The sequence below is a fragment of the Rhynchophorus ferrugineus genome, unplaced genomic scaffold, assembly GCF_030347505.1.
Source record: "Rhynchophorus ferrugineus isolate W39M unplaced genomic scaffold, kcgeb_rfMv2 rfM11, whole genome shotgun sequence".
Taxonomy (NCBI): Eukaryota; Metazoa; Arthropoda; class Insecta; order Coleoptera; family Curculionidae; genus Rhynchophorus; species Rhynchophorus ferrugineus.
In genome coordinates, this window is record NW_027472590.1 from 21,213,597 (window position 1) to 21,236,694 (window position 23,098).

Consider the following 23,098-nt stretch of genomic DNA (forward strand, 5'->3'; position numbering starts at 1 on the left):
CCATAACTTCTGCCCAGGTATTAAAATAGTTTGGTCATCATTGCTCATGAACTACTGGATGTCGAACCCCTATTGAATCATTCTATTAAGTTTAAGTGAAACAGACAATAGTTTAGGGCAGAAATTTGACATATTGAAAGAACTGTTTCAGATTTTGAAGAATACCTAGAAATACCTCCTGAATTTGCTGATCTATTCGATTAGTTTGACTCATTAATTAGGAAACTTGATATTTCTATCATCCTTACATATACTGCCTGCCAGTTTTTTAACATTTTCTCATGATTGAATTCATGAGACCTAAAGTAAAGTGTTTTTTCGTTTTGGCTAAAATACTATCTATGATATTATCATCTATTACGAATAAAAACACTGTACTATTAGAGATAAACTATTTTTTCACCTATAGAGCTTGTACGATCACGATGACACCCTTTAAAATAACAAAAAAAAAAAGAAATTACAACTTAATACAACATATAAAAACTCCAAATAAAATTTTTCAAAAATATTTAAAAAAAAAATTATTTCTAATATTCAAGCCAATTTTTTTAATAATAACCGGACTTGCGAGAACCAAAATTGACTAAATTCTCGTTACACTAAGCTTTTTGTTAAATCCGACTGAATGCTGTAGATCGATATTTATTATATTTTGATCTTTGGTCGTTTGAGCTCTCCTATGGGTTAATAATGACCTTGTCCTTGTCGTCCTAGTCTTTCCCACTTGTTAATGTTTATGATATTTAAATTATAAGTAAATTATGACTGTGTTAATCATTACATTTTGCCGGAAACAGTATGCCCTTATCTTAGTTCACTGCTTTTACAAATATAACAGTATAATTTTGTGTAAATAATTTAAAAATTAAGTTTCATCAATTTTTTCTTGCAGCAACTTATAGTATCACTTATGGTCTCCATAACTTCTGTCCAGGTATTAAAATATTTTGGTCATCATTGCTCATAAACTGCTGGATTTCGAGCTTTTATCGATTCTTCATTCTATTAAGTTCAATTGAAACAGACAATACTTTAGGGCAGAAATTTAACATATTGAAAAGAACTGTTTCAGATTTTGAAGAATACCTACATAAACCTCCTGAATTTGCTGATCTATTCGATTAGTTTGACTAATTAATTAGAAAACTTGATATTTCTATCCTCCTTCTCATTACATATACTGCCTGTCAGTTTTTTTAACATTTTCTCATGATTGAAGTTCATGAGACCTAAAGTAAAGTGTTTTTTCGTTTTGGCTAATATACCAGCTATGATATTATCATCTATTATGAATAAAAATACTGTATTATTAGAGATAAACTATTTTTTCACCTATAGAGCTTGTAGGATCACATCTGCACCTTTTAAAATAACAAAAAAAAAGAAATTATAACTTAAAAACATATAAAACCTCGATATGAAATTTTTCAAAAATATTTAAATAAAATCATTTCTAATATTGAAACCAAGTTTTTTAATAATAAACGGATTTGCGAGAACCAAAATTGACTAAATTCTCGTTACACTAGCTTTTTCTTAAATCCGACTGAATGCTGTAGATCGATATTTATTATATTTTGATCTTTGGTCGTTTGAGCTCTCCTATGGGTTAATGATTACCTTGTCCTTGTCGTTCTAGTCTTTCCCACTTGTTAATTTTTTATGATATTTAAATTATAAGTAAATTATGACTGTGTTAATCATTACATTTTGCCGGAAACAGTAAGCCCTTATCTTAGTTCACTGCTGTTACAAATATAACAATATTAACTTGTGTAAATAATCTAAAAATTAAGTTTCAGCAATTTTTTCTTACAGCAACTTATAGTATCACTTATGGTTCCCATAACTTCTGCCCAGGTATTAAAATAGTTTGGTCATCATTGCTCATGAACTACTGGATGTCGAACCCCTATTGAATCATTCTATTAAATTTAATTGAAACAGACAATAGTTTAGGGCAGAAATTTGACATATTGAAAGAACTGTTTCAGATTTTGAAGAATACTTAGAAATACCTCCTAAATTTGCTGATCTATTCGACTAGTTTGACTCATTAATTAGGAAACTTGATATTTCTATCATCATTACATATACTGCCTGCCAATTTTTTAACATTTTCTCATGATTGAATTTATGAGACCTAAAGTAAAGTGTTTTTTCGTTTTGGCTAAAATACTGTCTATGATATTATCATCTATTATGAATAAAAACACTGTATTATTAGAGATAAATTATTTTTTCACCTATAGAGCTTGTACGATCACGATGACACCTTTTAAAATAACAAAAAAAAAGAAATTACAACTTAAAAACATATACAAACTCCAAATAAAATTTTTCAAGAATATTAAAAAAAAATCATTTCTAATATTGAAACCAAGTTTTTTAATAATAACCGGATTTGCGAGAACCAAAATTGACTAAATTCTCGTTATACTAAGCTTTTTTTTAAATCCGACTGAATGCTGTAGATCGATATTTATTATATTTTGATCTTTGGTCGTTTGAGCTCTCCTATGGGTTAATAATTACCTTGTCCTTGTCGTTCTAGTCATTACATTTTGCCGGAAACAGTAAGCCCTTACCTTGGTTGACTACTGTTACAAATATAACAATATACACTTGTGTAAATAATCTAAAAATTAAGTTTCCGCAATTTTTTCTTACAACTTATAGTATCGCTTATGGTCCCCATAACTTCTGCCCAGGTATTAAAATATTTTGGTCATCATTGCTCATAAACTACTGGATTTGGAGCTTCTATCGAATCATTCTAAGTTCAATTGAAACAGACAATAGTTTAGGTTAGAAATTTGACATATTGAAAGAACTGTTTCAGATTTTGAAGAATACCTACAAAAACCTTCTGAATTTGCTGATCTATTCGATTAGTTTGACTAATTAATTAGAAAACTTGATATTTCTATCGTCCTTCTCATTGTTAATCCAATAATTAAATATACATATACTAGCCGCCAGTTTTTTACCGAATTATTACGAAATTTATTACGAATAAAAACACTGTATTATTAAAGATAATTTATTCTTTATAGAGTTTTATAGAGTTTGTACGATCACGACTGCACCTTCTAAAATAAAAAAAGGAAATTAAAACTTACAAACATATAAAAATTCCCAATGAAATTTTTTAAAAATGTTTAAAAAAATATAAAAATCATTTCTCATACTGAAACCAAGATTATTAATAATATCCAGATTTGCGAGAATCAAAATTGACTAAATTATCATGATACTTATAATGACAATACTAATATACCGAAACTTAATTACCGCTATAATTTAACAACTCGACATTCAGCTTATAGATTTTCTACCATAAATTTACCGTGAATATGCAAATAACATGAAGTATTGAACATTTAATATTTGACATCGGTGATCATGCATTATGTATGGCTAAATAGGACGCTTATTACCATGTACGGTCCTGCGGCTTCATGCGATTCATACCTCGTACATCCAGAATCCTGGTGGACTGTGCATACGCTAAGATTTAGATCGCGCAAATCCCCACGAATCCTCGTAAATTTCATTTGATTAGGCTTGCCGAACGGAAAATAATGGGGCTGCTTAAATTGGGTAAAATTGCATTCTCGCTGGTCATTCCGATGATTTGTCGAGGCCGTCTGAGACTGATGACTGAAATTGACGCAATTAAGAGTCAGAAGACGGGAGGAAAACGTGATGAAAATGAGCGGTTGCTTTTGAGGAGTTTATTCGAACAATGTCATTCATTATTGTCATTAAAAGAATATACGAAAGGGGGGTGTAATTTAGTTTACGTCGAATTAATGAATACTATCAAGCGGTGACATATTAGAACTGAGAATTGTTTTAGGAGGATATACACATTTTATAACCTAACTATATTCGAAATATAAACGTTAAATAGACAAAATAGAGTTACAAATAAGGTGTAGAAATACGGAAAAAATATAATTAGCGGTTGGAGCTTTTACAGATGATGTAATAAAAACAACTGATAGTCCAGGACATCTACAGAATATCTTAAAGTCATGGAACAGAGAATATGAATTGATTTATTTTATATTAATTAGTTTATTTATCTTTTATTGATTTACAATAACTATTTTTTTACGATTTCCTTTATTCAATATAATTGTGCTCACATGTAGAAGATCGCTTCAGTCAGTGATCTGCTGTACAAATTTATAATTTAAATCTTAATCTAGAGACTATTCTAACTCATTCTAAAAATTATTCTTAATCTTACTTATTCTAGAGAAAAAGGGGGATGTAATTTAGTTTACGTTAAATTAATCAATATTATTAAGCGGTGAAACATTAGGGCCGAGAATTGTTTTAGTAGGATTTACACAATTTATCTCCTATCTATATTCAAAATATAAATGTCAAATAGACAAAAGGGAGTTACATATAGCTTTTACAGATTATGTAATAAGAACAACTGATAGGCCAGGACATCTACAGAAAGGACATCTTAAAAGTCATGGAATAGAGAATATGAAAAGATTTATTTTATATTAATTAATTAATTTATATTTTATTAATGTACAATAACTATTTTTTTATGATTTCCGTTATTCAGTATAAGTGTACTGCATGTAGAAGTTCGCTTCAGTAAGTGATCTGCTGTACAAATTTATAATCTAAATCTTATTCTAGAGATTCTTCTAACTTATTCTATAAATTATTCTTATTCTTACTTACTCTATAGAGAAAGGGAGATGTAATTTAGTTTACGTTAAATTAACGAATACAATCAAGCGGTGACATATTAGGACTGAGAAATGTTTTAGGAGGATTTAGGCAATTTTTATCCTAACTACATTCAAAATATAAATGTCAAATAAATACAATGCTGTTACACATAGGGTGTAAAAATACGGAAAAAATATAATTGGGGGTTGAAGCTTTTACAGATGATGTAATAAGAACAACTAATAGGCCAGGACATCTACAGAAAGGACTTCTTAAAAGTCATGGAATAGAGAATATGAAAAGATTTATTTTCCTTAATTAATTAATTTATATTTTATTAATTTACAATAACTATTTTTTTATGAGTTCCGTTATTCAGTATAAGTGTACTGCATGTAGAAGTTCGCTTCAGTAAGTGATCTGCTGTACAAATTTATAATCTAAATCTTATTCTAGAGATTCTTCTAACTTATTCTATAAATTATTCTTATTCTTACTTACTCTATAGAGAAAGGGAGATGTAATTTAGTTTACGTTAAATTAACGAATACAATCAAGCGGTGACATATTAGGACTGAGAAATGTTTTAGGAGGATTTAGGCAATTTTTATCCTAACTACATTCAAAATATAAATGTCAAATAAATACAATGCTGTTACACATAGGGTGTAAAAATACGGAAAAAATATAATTGGGGGTTGAAGCTTTTACAGATGATGTAATAAGAACAACTAATAGGCCAGGACATCTACAGAAAGGACTTCTTAAAAGTCATGGAATAGAGAATATGAAAAGATTTATTTTCCTTAATTAATTAATTTATATTTTATTAATTTACAATAACTATTTTTTTATGAGTTCCGTTATTCAGTATAATTGTACTGCATGTAGAAGTTCGCTTCAGTAAGTGATCTGCTGTACAAATTTATAATCTAAAACTTATTCTAGAGATTATTCTAACTTATTCTATAAATTATTCTTATTCTTACTTACTCTATAGAGAAAGGGAGATGTAATTTAGTTTACGTTAAATTAACGAATACAATCAAGCGGTGACATATTAGGACTGAGAAATGTTTTAGGAGGATTTAGGCAATTTTTATCCTAACTATATTCAAAATATAAATGTCAAATAGACACAATGCTGTTACACATAGGGTGTAAAAATACGGAAAAAATATAATTGGGGGTTGAAGCTTTTACAGATGTTGTAATAAGAACAACTAATAGGCCAGGACATCTACAGAGAGGACATCTTAAAAATCATGGAACAAAGAATATGAAAAGATTTATTTTATATTAATTAATTAATTTATATTTTATTAATTTACAATAACTATTTAGTTATGATTTCCGTTATTCAATATAAGGCTACTGCATGTAGAAGATCGCTTCAGTAAGAGATCTGCTGTACAAATATATAATCTAAATCTTATTCCAGAGACTATTCTAACTTTTTCTAAAAACTATTCTTATTCTTACTTATTCGAGAGATTATTACATCTCACTTTATCTATCTATTAATCAGTTCGTATGTTAGTATGCGTTTGAGACTAAGCACTTTATCTGTTTGTCATCGCGCACATTTAACTGTTTGGCGAGTGCATTGGGATGCGCTAACAGTCTTTCAGAGTACTTTATACCAAACTTTGAATCACACTCGTTACGTGTTTCAAGGGGATATAGAATATATAATATGTGGATACGATGATGGATCGCAAAACTTTATTCTCGAACCTTCAAAAATAGCTATGTTAGATTTTCTAGTACGATCCCACAATTCAGTTCAATATGTCCAAATGGGCCAAAGTATTAACTTGTACAGCAAAGCCTTGCTATCTAAGGATAATTTAGATTTACGCCCTATCAGCCAATAGATTTGGTTTAGTTAAAGCTCAAGTTGTTTGCGTTCTGTCACTATATATTTTTCCATGTTAAACGTCGATGAAAATGTATTCCCAGATATTTAAAAATGTCTACATGTGGGAGTTAATAATTATTCACTTTTGTTAAGGGCAAATCCTTCTACAAAGGGTGAATGTCAAATGGGTATATTTTGTCTCATTTGCTTTGATAGGCCATGTTTTCAACATCAATTCGATTTTGTTCAGATGATGCTGGAGGTTCTTGTGACTTATATTGGATATTTGTGTGATGATAAGACCGCTGTATCGTCAGCATATATTGCAACACTAGTTTTTCTTCAGATCAGTAGGAAAACGCTATACATTAGTTATATTAATAAACCAAGAACACTGCTCTGCGGGACACCTGAATATATCCGATATGGATCAGAGTATTTGTCATCCTGTTTCACAAAAAATGCCTTTCTGAGGGGTATGGTTTCAGTAGCTGAAAGTAGTTATGGGGCAAAAGCTTTTCCAGTTTAACCTGCAGTCTGTTGTGCCACATCTTGTCGAAAACTTGAAGTACATCACGTGCAGCTGGGCGATATTAATTATCATCATTTAAGTTGTTGTTAATTTGGATTACTAATCTGTATAATTGTTACTGTTGTTTCGAATTTATTACGGAAGCCAATTTGATAGCCTGGAATAATATTTCACCCTTCTGGGATTATGCTGATTCTCTTAATTTATAGTTTTTCAATAACTTTTACACACATACAAGATCACAGGAGGAGACGTCTTCTGATTTCTTGCTTGGTTTAAGGATTATAATAATTTGGGCCGTATTGCAGGTGCTAAGAAAATAATTAAGTCTTAACATGGTATTAAATATAAATCTTATTCATTTGATGCACTTCGAGAGCTCTTTTGAAATTATTCTAATAATTAAATAAAACACAAAAGGTTTTTACCATTGATTTCTTTCATTATTTTTTGTTTTACTTCCTCAATAGTAAATTGCTCATGTGACAGATCCATTTCAACCGGCTACGGATTAAATACTTTTTTTAAGTATTTAGAAAAAATTCCGCTTTATTTTTATCATTCCTATCCCAGTATTAAGTATATAGTATTTTTGTAATCCTTGATTTTTTAGTTCTCTGGCATATTGCTGGAGTCTATTAGCATTCCAAACGGCTATCTTGTGTTTGCTGTACCAATTATCAGTTATTAGGCTAGCTTGCTAATGACGACTGTGAGTAAATATATTATTGTACTCATTTGCTCTCATAAGTTTACCCATCATTTCCTCTAATTTGCTAATATGACTTACAGGTTCAACAGTGATTGGCGTTGTAAGCATATTAGGAGGTAAGATACCGACTTAGCTATTTTAGGTTTATTTATGTATAGAATCAAAAATAATGGAAGCCAGGAGATGGAAATGAATACAAATGAATTGGAAAAATCACGATTTGCGCTTCGCTATATATAACAAATTCATTTAAAAAAAATTAAAATATTAAAACATGTTGGTGTTGTCAAACAGATATAAAAGTAAAGTATATAAGCATCCCAAAATTCAAAAAATGAGAAAAAAGATAAGTAAAGGGTAAAATATAACGGCCATGCGGATAGCGCAGGTATGATACAAGACAAGGAAATACAATATGGGAGGCAACATCAGTGAGAAGCAAAATCAGGAAACTTGAAATGAATGTATGGTCAAAAGGGAATAAGAATCAATCGATATATATATATATATATATATATATATATATATATATATATATATATATATATATATATATATATATATATATATATATATATATATATATATAATAGCAAAATTAGATCTGAGCTAATACGCTTATTTTAAATTAAATTAAAATAAAAGAATGGACTTGTCGATGTTGGAAATTTTGTTTTGCAATAAACCATAAAAATTGTTCTTATGAATTTGGAACAATTAGAATTACCACAAACATTGGTATTTATTCAGCGGTTACTCTAAATTAAACATAATTATTTAAATAAATTTATATGACTACAATTTTTTTGCTTCTTTGATATATTCAAGTTAACCATATGGAACTGCTATGACATTAAAAATGGCAGATATTACTTTAGACGTCAGCTATAAAACGTAAAATATGAAACCATTATAAATACGGAATACCATTAGAATTACTCTTGACTTGACAATTAGGAACCTCCAGATCAGACACCAATAGTATCATAAAGTTATTCTAGTTCGTTCGTACGAAATAGCACATGAGCACTTTCTTCCATTTTAAAATAGTTTAGCAGCTTCTTTAGGAAAATATCATTATTTAAACCAAATTATTCATTAGTTAAGTTAGTAGGACGAATAATACAGAGAAAATAAAAATATATAGCAATTTATTTATTATTAAAAATAATATTTAATTACTTGTTGTTTTTTATTTCGAGAATATATGCCCAGTAGTGAACAGTAATGAATATTCAGTGAGTTCAGTTAGAAGTCCATTTCATTCTGTCTAGTTAACATTCGTATCTTGTAGAAATATATACTAATGTCATGCAGACTTATACGACTACACTAATAACATTATATTGAATATAATTTTAAATATTATTAATTAACCTAGTTGGTTAAAACTAAATTAAAACATATAACCGAGAATACCGTCATTTCATAATATTATCTCAGTCATATTCATTTGATATTGCTTGCCATCAACTGTTCTTCTTTTAAAACTCAATCAGCAACATCCTATTTAACTGTATGGGTATTTTGGAAAGGGTCTTCTTTAAAACCGTTACATTTGTATACATTATAAGCATTGTGTGTTTTTTAGTTTTGAATATTCCAAAGGATTATTTTCGTAGTATTATACATTATACTTAAAAAAAAGTAATAATTCTGTGTAGGCTCATGAACGACTATTTAGTGTTTTTAACGTATTCATTTGATATTGCTTGCCATCAATTGTTCTTCTTTTAAAACTCAATCAGCATCATCCTATTTAACTGTGTGGCTATTCTGGAAAGGGTATTCTTTAAAACCGTTACATTTGTATAGCTAATAAGCATTGTGTGTTTTTTACTTTTGAATATTCCAAAGGATTATTTTCATAGTATTATGCATTATACTTACAAAAAATAATAATTCGGTGTAGGCTCATGAACGACTATTTAGTATTTTTAACGATGGGTACTAAGTAAACACCAATTGGTTTGCTACCTCTCACTGTGCTTTTCCGCAAACTATTCTGACAAAATTTCAAGTTTTAACATGATATAATCAGTTGATATATGGAGAAATCAATTTTACACAAACTAAAAATATAACGGCAAAATATTATTTTGAAAAGAATATCCCTCTGCAAGTAGTAACAAAAAACTAGATTCATGTTCATTAATATTCCTCTGGAGAAATTTAAATTTGACAATAAAATAATACAATATTAAGATATCCCCGTCCCATATCAAATTCATCAATTAATTTGGCAGATCTCTCGCCTAGACAGCAATCTCGCCAAATTTAAATTAACGCATATATCCTGTTCGGCACACCTAAGGAATTAAAATTTACGACGATTCGCGGGGAACGCCTCGTCCTAAATCCCGGCGTACGGCGTTCCTCGGAGATCCAGGATACACAAGATCGGGAAGGCTCGAGGCCTCCAGGACCGTCTATGAAATAATTCCAATCCTAATCGAATTTGCGTAGTGGCAGTGGTCGTACTGAATATTCAACAGATGGTTGACTGTTCAGTAAGTTTTGCCGCTTGATAAAGTTTTAGAAAATATTTGGTCGGAGAAAAGGCAATGTAGTTTTCTTCATGTATTATCAGTTTATCAGCGATTTTAATTTTTGTTCGAACACATATATGGTGACATCATGGCGATACATTGATATTTTATCCGATAAAAACAACATTTTAATTGCATCCCAGTTTGGATTGCCGATTATATCTGGTCGACTGTACACATATATAAATGTCATGGCGTCTCGCATGTATTATTATCTTGATTAGCATGGAAAATAAATCGGCAAGCTCACCTGATCAACAAAAGTATAAATAAAATATTTTTAACAAAAATGTTGAACCGCCTTCAAACAGTAAATAAGGAACTCACTAAACAGCAAAAAAAAATCAAAGTTAGATCACAAAATACAACGTTTTGAGATTTTGAGAGAAAAACCTTATTTTACCTATCCACGGTCTTATGCATTAAGCCTACCGAGTGGCGAGTGGCCAACTTTAGAAATCATCCCGGTCATCCAGCCTGGTTACTGGCGTGAGTGAGATCATTTTTCTTATCGGATTTTACAATCTTGCTTGCTCTAGAACAATCACAAATATTGAACAATCACAAGCATAAATTTTCAACCATATCCCAGCAGGATTCCATCCCGCGACTATCGCAATAGAAGGTGGACCGTCCTGTCGCTTTTACCACTGAGCCTACCAAACTACTACTGTACTATGAAAAAATATTTTTTATCAAAATTACTTTTTCCTAATGAAAATAATTCCCTTTACAGGTGTTACACTGATTATATCAACCCTCTAACTTTTCGATACTATTTACAGCATGTAAATTTAACAAATATTTTCGGAGATATTACAAATTTAAAATTGGCGTTTAAAAATGTGTAATGTAATAAAAATTGTATGAATTTAGATATTCCAAAGATAGCAGGAAATCTTCATAGTAAGTATAGGGGAAGAGGAATTGTTTTACTCCAAATTTAATGCGTGCAGGCCAAGGGCAGTAATGAATGAACCAAAAATACTGGATCGATTTTAATCATGTTTTCATTGAGTGACATAGGCATATATATTTTATGCCCGTGCAAAGTCGGAGCGGGCCGCTATGTTTTTATATACAACGTTCATATTTTTTCTGTAGTGTATTTAATTTAGTATCAGCATTGCACCCGTGCAAAGCCGGGGCGGGTCGCTAGTAAGTAATATTTTTTGATTGACTTTTCGGTTTCGATCTAGCTCTCTCGATCAGCTTTTTGTCTTTTGATTGTCAAAAATTTTTTCCTAAAATCTTGAAAACATCATTTAGATTCGAAAGGTTCCAGAAATTTTTATCGATTCGAAAAGATTTCAAGAAGTTTTTAAAATAGCATTCTAATAACTACATTTTCTGATAGGAGACTTTTTAACATTCAACAAAGTATTTTCTGGGTTATCAAAATATACAAGGAAATAATGTTGGTCGCGACACTTTTTAGTTAAGATTTATTTTATCGGCAGGTAATGCAGATAAATCTTTTTTACGATCTATTTTTATTATTTTATAACTTTTCAGTAGAATTATGCATTCAGCTAAACATTCTATGGTTTGAGAATGTTTTGAAAGAGAATACTCAACTTCTGCTATCTGCTATCCTCCATTTAAAGAATAAATATTTGTTATTACAAATAATGCTGAGGCGATACAAGAAATAATCACAGAAGATATATATTCTGTTCTAACTTTAAAGAAATACAAATACAGTACTAATACTCGAAATTCAAGACCTAAATAGTGACGAAGTATCTGAAGACATAAATACAGGATAAAAAACTAGCTAGAATAAAAGAGATAATTATACCAGGTGCTACAACCACTTTACAAATTAAACAGTACTTGGAAAATGCCACATATAGGGCGAAACCCCATTAGATTATTGGCATGCTCATAAAATGATATAACTTTATACCAGTTATTTTAAAAATATTCTGTTATACCTGTAACATCTATCTCCTCTGAATAAATTCAAAATCCGGCCAAATTATTAACAAATGAAGACATCTATTATTGCCTACATTTATATTGGAAACTATTTAGAATATTAATCTATTTCGCGAAGAGATGCAACTGTCTTAAAATCAAATGGTGGCCTAAACTTAATAAATAAATATTGTTGTATATGTCAGGTTATTATTTTTCCATTCCCTGTATGTATTATCAGTAAAAATAATTTATTTGTGTCACTAAAGGCAAATATTAATATATTATTTAATATTAGTCTGTCCGTAAATATATCAAATTTTATGTGAGTCACTAATACAAGAAATAATCACAGAAGATATATATTCTATTCTAACTTTAAAGAAATACAAATACAGTACTAATACTTGAAATTCAAGAAGTAAATACTGACGAAGTATCTGAAAACATTTGGATAAAAAACTAGCTAGAATGAAAGAATTAATTTTACCAGGTGCTACAACTACATTAAAAATTAAACAGTACTTGGAAAATGCAATTTATAGGGGGAAAACCCATTAGATTATTGGCATGCTCATAAAATGATATAACTTGATTTATATCAGTTATTTTAAAAATATTCTGTTATACCTGCAACATCTATCTCCTCTGAATAAGTTCAAAATCTGGCCAAATTATTAACAATTGAATACATCTTATCGCGGTACAAAAGCTTAACACGTATATTATATTTTTGAATAGTTATTAAAAATATTTCAGTTCTAAAATAAATGAAACATTTATTTTATTTAAAAAAGCTCTAGTAGTTATTGTGCGATTATTTTTTATTTTGTCATGTATTAGTTTTTTTCTATAATTATATGTTTAATTTTTATTTAGTATTTATGGTTATTGTACATCTTTAGTTTTTAGGTTTTTTAAGTTCTAATATATTATCTATATTTATTATTGTATGTTATTTGAAAATAGTAATTAGCATATCAAAATGCGATAAAACATTTGTGAAGTTATTATTCCATTTCTTTTTACACATCCACAGAATATTCAAATCAAAATAATTCTACTTCATTTAAAATGAAATTATCTATTGTATGTTTATAATCTTCAGTGACTATTCTTTTCCTTTTCTTTTTTAAAGTTAGTACGTGAAGGAATAATACGTCTGCACCTCGCTTATACTACAGTTGGAAAATATTAGCACAATAAGAATTAACTAATACATGCAACTACTTCCATCCTTTCCTCTCTCACAATTTATACAGGAAAAGATTCGTACATCTTGGTTTGACAAAACGAACGAAGAAAAAAATCGAACCCTGCATTTGACTTAAAATAGTAAGTACTAGCACATTCACCTGAATTTCATTAAACTTCTTCCCTATTAAACCATTATAGGATAGTTTAGGGCAATGCCAACATCATTAAAGCAATTGGCCGATATTTATATAGGAAACTATTTAGAATATTAATCTATTTCGTGAAGAGATGCAACTGTCTTAAAATCAAATGGTGGCCTAACGACTTAATAAATAAATATTGTGTATATGTCAGGTTATTATTTTTCCATCCCCTGTATGTATTATCAGTAAAAATACTTTATTTGTGTCACTAAAGACAAATATTAAGTTCATCTATTTACTCTAACTGAATAAATTTAGGTCTCTCCGTAAACATATCAAATTTTATATGAGCCACTAATTTACCACAAAATCGAATTATAAAAGTCAACCCTTATATTAAGAATATACGGATGCCCTCCATACTCGATTTTTAAATTTAATTCTGTTCGAAATATAATACATTGTACATTCATATCCGGATTTCTAACGACAACGTAATTTTAATTAAAACAGCAAGAATTCCTCTTTCACATATAATGAATCGCATTCTATTCTCTTTCCCTATTTTTTTCCCAGACGATACGCAGTATTTCTCTTATTAAAACGGCTAATTCTCGCGATATTGGAATAAAATATCACCGGTCTGAAAATGCGATGCTCGTATTTTCTGTTATTTCCATGATTTAAACTAGAATCTGAGGGAGTCTGACATGAACAGTCGACAAATCCCATTTCGGTGTCTATTAAATATTCAGAACACTTAAAAGGGGATCCTTGAAGACCCGTGGGTTCTTTTTCGCTCTAGTTTATATTGAGCACCTGTTTAAATCGTGGTTTTATGTCTGCAAAATTCAACGAGATAGTATAATGGATACTTTTTAGCTAGTTTTATACGGTGTTAAGTGTTAAAAATGTTGAACGATTTCATAATTTTATTGTCGTTTCTTGATTTTTCTAAATAAATACATTTTATAGCCCCGTGTTCGTTATTTAATAAGAAGTTGAAGTGGAACCAAAATAATGTATAAAATAATAATTTGGGGAAGAGATCTTTTCAGTTTCTCTACAGGTCTCTATATAGATTATCTGAAATTTCTAGTCGAAGAAATTATTTAAAAAAGCCTTTTTTTTATTTTGAAGGGCTTTGCATCCTGTATCAATTTTTACCAAGTCACTAAAAATATGTGTGATCTAGTTTTATTATGATAGAAAATAATGTCTTTCCGATTACAGGCCATGCAGCTGTTTGTGAACTTTCCCAGGCTTCGTACGTCAATTTTCATCCCGCATTATTATTATCCGCAACTCATTTCTCCAAATTCCGCCCTTAATCATTAATTCTTGGAGCTCCTTTTGGTATCTGGTACTCAAAATCATTGTATGGTCGATGTTTAATTCCTTTCTAAGTTTATTAAATCTTGATGGCGCTCGAAAATATGAAAAGAGTTTTGATTTAAGGCTGAAAATAGAATTAAACTATACTTAGTTATGCAGCTGTTAAATATATGTTTTGAAACATATTTATTCCCCAACATTCTTGTAAATACCCAGTAACTTGCTATGAACACAATCTCAAATCAACAAAGTTTTGGAGTATATGGGGCTATACTGGATGTCAATGTAGCTAATCTACCAGCAGTCTAAAATAAAATTAACACCTAACTCTAATAAGGAAAGTCTCAAAAACGTCATTACCACATTTAACATATTGCACGCTGCAATTTGTGAATCGGTTTTAAAATCATAACATATTTTACTTCTTATTCTATTCTGCTTAAAAAGAAATACAATGATGTCTGTAACATTCAAACATGTAACCGAGTCAGCTTACAAAAGTCGTTCGGTTGTCAAATGTTAATAATTACAGGTTATAAACCGCTGCTAACTACCTGCTTATTATTATTCTACAAAATATTGATATCATGATGGTATCCGAAACAACACTGATAGAAATTATTTGGATTCCTAAATATATACTGTATCACACAAAACAACCAGATGAAAAAGCACATGGAGGAACACCTATAATTATCCGTGAAAATATAAAACACTGTGAAAGAGAGAAATTCTGCGAAAGGATATTTACAAGCCACCATTATAGTTTAGCCATTGAAGAAGTTCACGGGTCATTAACAATGAAAAAGATACAACAATACCACGGTTTCTTTAACATGCTGAGTAATAGATACATTGCCAGAGGAGACTACAATGCAAAACATGTAATGTGGGGTTCTAGATTAATAACAGTAAAAGGCAGATAATTGGTCAAAGTAATGAAGGCACATAACTTACAGCATATCTCTAATGGTGAGCTAATATGTTGGCCGTCAGATAGAAATAAAATTTCCGATATCATAGACTTTTGTGTTGCAAAAAATATTTACACCAAAACTTACAAAGCTGAATCATGTTTCTCACCAGTTATTATAACAGTGAACTCAATTATTCTCAACAAAACAAAACCACCTTCTTTGCATAACACCAAAACCAACTGGCCATTATTTAGAGAGAAATTAGTTTAATATTTCTAAATTTACCTATCAAAACAGAAAGAGATACAGATAAAATACAGATACAGATAAATTGGGTAAAAATTGTTAAATGAATTGGAAATTAACAGCTTAGTTATTAATTTAAATAACGACACGAGAGTGAGTTATTGAAACTGCGGTATAAAAAAATAGGTGATTATGATTTAGTGCTAAGGCAATTACCGCGACGGGGTGATGAGAGTGAAGGCAACCAAAGATAAATATAAGATTAACACAGGATAACTGCATGATAACTATATGCATAGAGATGTCTGTATTTGTTCAGAAAATATATGAGCATTTGGTTAAAATGTATCGGAGGGATGGAATCCTAACTGTAAAAATATGGCAAAAGTATTAAGGAGAATGATATGGACAGATAGTAATGGGCACAGATGGTAATAGAAGAAACTAAAGAGAAATACAGAGATGTCAAAATAACTTGCCAAGAGGACACTGTAGTGAAGAAAGCAAGAACTAAACATAAAAGTTCTTAATGAAAGTAAAATATATTCCTTTGTTATACAATTGTTCATTACCTGAGTTAGGCCTCTTAGAAACGTTTCCATAAGTAGTGTGGAAAAGAGTTTAATGTAAAAATAGTGAAACATAACCCACAAATGACCTTCTAACCTACAAACTATTTCGACTATGACTATGACTATGACTGGTGTTTCAGAATACATGATTATAGTGTCAGTATTTCATACAGTTGAGTGGCACCAACTGTGCGCTTCGTTGGCTTGGTATTTAAATGTTCTTGTAAATTTGTAAAAGCTGACTTGAAGACTACGTGGACTGCTTGGTGAATACTGTGTTTCTATGATGACTGTGGACTGTAAAATACTAACCTGAAACCTCCTGATTCCCCTTGTAAGTGTTACGCTCTCCTCCGGCCAAACTGCACCTGTTTGTAAACTTCCCTTTTGACTAGTCGATAATTATATCGGCTTTGCAATGTGCTAAATGAAGTAAAGGTCAAGCAGCAATAATAAAAATGATCCCACAATGACCGTGAGGCTGCCAGAGGGACCCAAATATACCGGAAAAAGCTAATATGTCAATTGAAAAATCCCCGGCCTACCATAGTAAAAAATATTTTTTAGCAAAATTATTTTTTCCTAATCAACATAGTTCCCTTCACAGGTGATACACTGATTATAGGACCCTCTAACTTTTTGATACCATTTTTGTAATACCTTTTGTTCTTTGCTTCAGAATAGGCAGTTTCGGTGATCACCTCTTCATTCGATGAAAGTTTCTTCCCAGCGAGCAGTCGTTTGAGATCTGAGAAAATAGCCATTGAGGGCACATCCGGTAGGAGAGGAAGCAATTCGAAGCCCAATTCATGGAATTTTGGCCATCGTTTTCACTGACGTGTGACACGTTGCATTATCTTGGTGAAGCGGCACTTCCTTTTTCTTCAAATGCGGCTGTTTCCGACGATTTCGTCCTTCAAACGGTACTATAACGCTATGTAGTAGTCGCTGTTGAAGGTCCTTCCTTTTCAAGGTAGTCAATGAAAATTATTCCATGCGCATACCAAAATACAGACGCCATAACCTTGCCAGCCGACTGTTGCGTGTTCCCACGCTTTGGATCGGGTCCATCGTGTGCAGTCCACTCGGATGACCGTAGAATGGACTTCGGAGTGAAATGATGTAACCATGTTTCATCCATTGTCACAAATCGATGCAAAAATTGGGGTTTATTACGCTTAATCATCTTCTAACACATTGAACAAATATTTTCTACGGAAACTACAATTTCCTTCACATGTCATTAACAGAGCCATGGTCTCCGACATAAATTTGTCAAATTAGTAATAAAATCACCCCTCGACATATAAATCGACTATATCTCCGGATATTATAAGTTAGACTCCACGAAGATAGCCGATATTCATTTAGCAGCATCGCGTCAGAAACAATTAACTTTAAACTATCGCAGCGACCGACAATACAGCATACTCCCATGCCCGCTATCAACGTGAATCTTGACTTTGATTAGAGAGTTTGCCCAACTTCACCGTGCAGACACAGTCCCGGCTGCTAACTTCAGTCCGTTCCGTCTTGCATCCCCTAATTCCGTTTACCATTCGGGGGGGATTTTCTTTTGTTGCTTCTTGTAATTAGATATCCATTTAAACTCGAGTTTGTTTAGTTTGACGTAGCGTTGTTGGCGAAACAAAAGACGGTGTCGTTATGTTTGCAGCGTTAATGGTTCCGGACGATTTCGTTGTTTCTGCGAGATTTAAGCGAGCATTTTAAAATATTTTAATTAATTCAGATTCGGAAGTCGATATTCATGAAAATCTTATGCAAACTGGGTTGTATATGCTACCATATTTTATCACTGAATTTTTATGAACATATATTATTAAGAAAACAATTCGGATTTGGCATATGCGCACGATTACGGGGCGTTCTATATTGCATAGAATAAACTATAGTCTATCTAAAATGGCAGTGAAATCTCAATTTTTGACGTCAAAACTGTGCAATATACCTCACTATCTTATCGTAGGAATTTACTTTCACTGAAGTTCGCTGTGCCATCGCTTACTCCACCATCTTCCTAAAATCTAACCTCTACTTATAGTGAAGTAATCCTCCCGCCCTGGACCGCTTCATCCCTAACTGCTCCACTCGTACCTCTCACATAATTGCAGATCTTCTGTCCAGGGCTAGAATTGGCTTATTGCAACCCCTCCTTATCCATTAACATTAGCATTCATTAACATAACATTATGTCGATTTTGTAAAAAAATATCATTGTCCATACCTCATTCCTTCTAAGTTCTGTGAACTTCTTCACTCTTACCCTGGCCGCAAGCACATATATACTGATGGCTCCAAATCTCGTAGCACACTTGGCAGTACATTTGTGGTGGACAACCGGGCAGTGCTACAGTTCAAGCTACCTGGACAGGGTTCAATATTGACCGCTGAACTCTTCGCTATATTCAAAGCTTTACCGTACATCTCAATACATTCCTTCAAAGAATGGCTAATCCTAACCGGCTGCCGAAATGCTCTCGATTGTTTCCTAGAAAAGAAGTTCAACCATCCCCTAGTCACCGACTCACTGTCAATTATCCGTACCCTCTCTCTGAATGTAGTCAGGACAAGTTTACTGTGGATTACTTCTCACATTAGTATACCGAGAAATGAGCACGCGGATAGTGCGGCTAAATCGGCAACCTCATCTCCCATCCCCATCATCGATGTTTACGTCCATACCGACCTTATCCAATTCCTTTCTTCTTTCACAAATAACGAGGTCCAACGTCGTTGGTTCCAGGGGACGAACCATAACAGGCTCTTTGATGTTAAAGGTGATGTTTTCTCCTCTCGTCACCATGCCGTAGCTTCGAATCGACTGATATTGGGCCACTGTCGTTTCTCGCACAGTCACTTCATGACTTCGAGCCCGCCTGTTCACTGTGAGTTTTGTCACCGTGCCCCTATTTCAGTCCACCACATATTGAACGACTGTCTACAGTTTACTCAGATTAGAACTAAGTGTGGGCTGCAAAATTTTAGAAAACCTTATCATGAGAAAATACAGGCAGACTTCTCGGATTTCTACGAGAGATCGATTTTCTCCATAGAATCTAGCCTATACTAAGTTTACAGTTACTGATCAAATAACCATTACCACATTGCATATACACTATTTATATTTTTAACACCCTGTTTTTGTTAATAATTTTATTTATTTATTAGTTTATTATTATCTATTTGAGGGTATATTAGATGGCTCGGTGAATGGAGGTAAAACGAAATAAAAGAGTGGTGTTTACATTATGTGACCGTTATTTATTGGCAATATAAAAACTGTAGAAAATACAAAATAGATAAAACGGATGGCGGCAGTGTTACCGGGTGACGAGACTTGGGCAGTTGATGGTTGCACGTCTAGACCAAACGATGGTCGGTTACTGAATGATCGAAATATTTCGATTAATCGATTTTATTCGTTATCGTGTTCTAGTTGTCGCTGCTGGCACCCCGCCCGTGTTCAACATCTGGAATTATATTTCTGGGTTCTTTGTTGACCGTTACTCCACGATGTAAAATTCGACATGCCTCAAGGTCGCTACATCTATATACACTTTATATCTGTCCCCGTCCCCTTTAGATTAACACCGTACTTTTGTTTAGTCGCGAAATGACGACATCGGTCACAGCGATAAAAAAAACCAGTGCAATTTTTCCGCATTTGATATTGACATTTTACACACCTTAGTTTATTTTAGCACAAAAATGGTATTAAATATAATTTATAATTATATTTTAACGTTATAGTACAATTAATGCTTATATTTTTGAAGAGCTTAAACTATAGTTAATTAAACGGCTACAATGGTTTGTAGGTTGTAGGGTTATTTTATAATATTTCCATTTAACTCTTTTCTAAACGAATAATGATATCTCCTGGAGGTTTAGTACACCGAATTAGTAATTGTATATCCAGGTAACGTATTTTATTTTCATTAGAGAACATATTTACCTTATATATTTAGTTCTCGTTCCAAATCATTCTGTATTTCTCCTTAGTTTATTCTCTCACTAGCTGCGTACATTTTTCTCGATAAAATTAAATCTAATCACTGAATTATCCTTAATGAATTTACCATATCTGCAAAACGATATACATTCTTTCCTCGATCATTTTAACCAAATGCTTATATATATTCTGAACAATTACACACATATCTATGCACATAAGTCTTTCACACTCTGCAATACGATTTTCTACAGCCATTCTATTTTAATTATATACTCACTTTTAGTTGTTTCCACTCTCATCATCCTGTCTTGATTTTAGCAACATTGAATCATAATCCCACATTCAGAAAGATTCATTCGTTCACTGTCACATTCTGAGCTACTATTCAAGTCAATAACTAAGCAGTTAATTTCCAATCTAACAAACTAATACTTGTGTATAGTTCCACTATTTGCCAATTTCTTTCTAGTTTGTCTGATAGAGTTCATCCCAATCAAAGTGTGTTATTTTAGAAAATCCTTTCCACATTTCCAAAAGTTATTGCCTGTATATCATTATCAACCTGCAATCTACTGCAGTAATTATTTCCCACATCCCATAGCAATTCATTTTGATTGAATATAGGAGATATTGTTGATTAGAGACGTAATCAATTTCTGACTAACTATTTATTTGACCTCGCCATTCTCAATCAAAGTAATCACAATTATTAAGCAGCGATCCGAAATTTTTCAAAACCAACAAATCGCCAAGAGAACGTTTGTCGGCTTATAAAATTTTTTCACTACTGTTTTGAACAATTTCGCAACCGAACGATTTTTTAAGCTAATTCGGTTATGCGCTCGAACGTACCAAACAACATTGCATATCTTAAGAATAGTAGTTATAAAGAAGTAATTAGTAATTATTAAGAATAATTATAAAGAATAATAGCAAAACTTGCAGTAGGGTTTTTGTATGTAGTGGTATCCCCCGAAGGCCTAATCCACATAATTAACAATTGTGTTCCTGAATAATGTATTTTACTTTCATTAGAGAGCATATTTATGTTTTATGCTTAGTTCCTGTTTCTTTCGATGCAATATATCTTTGTAAAATCATTATGATATTTCTATTTAGTTTGTCCTATTACTATCTGTATACATCTTTCTTGATAAACCTACATTTAATCATTGCATTCTCCTTAATGCATTTGCCATATCTGCAAAATGTTAGTGTTATTTCTTTCCTCTTACATGTTAAACAAAGGTTAATGCATATTCTGAACAATAAAACACATGCTCATAAAGCATCATCAGTACTCACACTCTATAATACAATTCTCTATAACTAAAGTATATTAACTGAATACTGACCTTTAGTGGTTTCCTCTTTCATCACCCTATCTTGGTAATCGTCAGCATTGAATCATAAACCAACACTCATAATGTTTTATTCAATCACTGTCACTTTCAAAAACACCAATCAAGTGAATAACTAAGCTGTTTATTTCCAAACTATTAAAAACTTGCTCAAGATTCTACCATTTGTCAATTTCTTCTTCAATGTATCTGATAGAGCTCACAAAAGCCGAAGGTGCTATTTTCAACAATGCCTCTTTCTATAAATCCAGACAGTTCTGGTTTGAATATCTTCCTCGACCTGAATATTTGATGTAATAATTCTTTCTAATAGCCCGTATCAACTCAATTGGATTGTAAATGCAGTGATAGGGAGGAAGACGTAATACTCTGTGGCCATAACATTCAGTAATCTGATCTGCTATGTGTCTTTTCTCAGGTTCATTTCCAAAAAAGTAAATTGCATAAAATGCTATTAAATATTTTATTTATATTTACCGAGTACCAATTTGGAATAGTTCATTCTTTAACATGATTTCTTCGAACTTATTTTATATACCTTAAGCCATTCCTTAATTGCAGCCCTTGTTGATGAACTGGTTGGGATTTTCTCCACCAGTGTACTATATATATATATATATATATATATATATATATATATATATATATATATATATATATATATATATATATATATAAATATATATATATATATATATATATATATATATTTATATATATATTTATATATATATATATATATATATATATATATATATATATATATAGTACACTGGTGGAGAAAATCCCAACCAGTTCTATCTATATAATCTCCCACCAGTTATATATAAATATATATATATATATATATATATATATATATATATATATATATATATATATATGGTAGATATGCTACTTTGTACATAACAATAACAGATGGTTCTCTTCCATGGTAGTCACCCTTGGACTTAAAGAAACACTAATTCGGCACCAGGAATAAAACCATTCCTGTTTACAGCATGAAGAACTATATGTCTGCAATGAATAAATATTATGACTAACAAAACCTAATCGATAGTTATTCC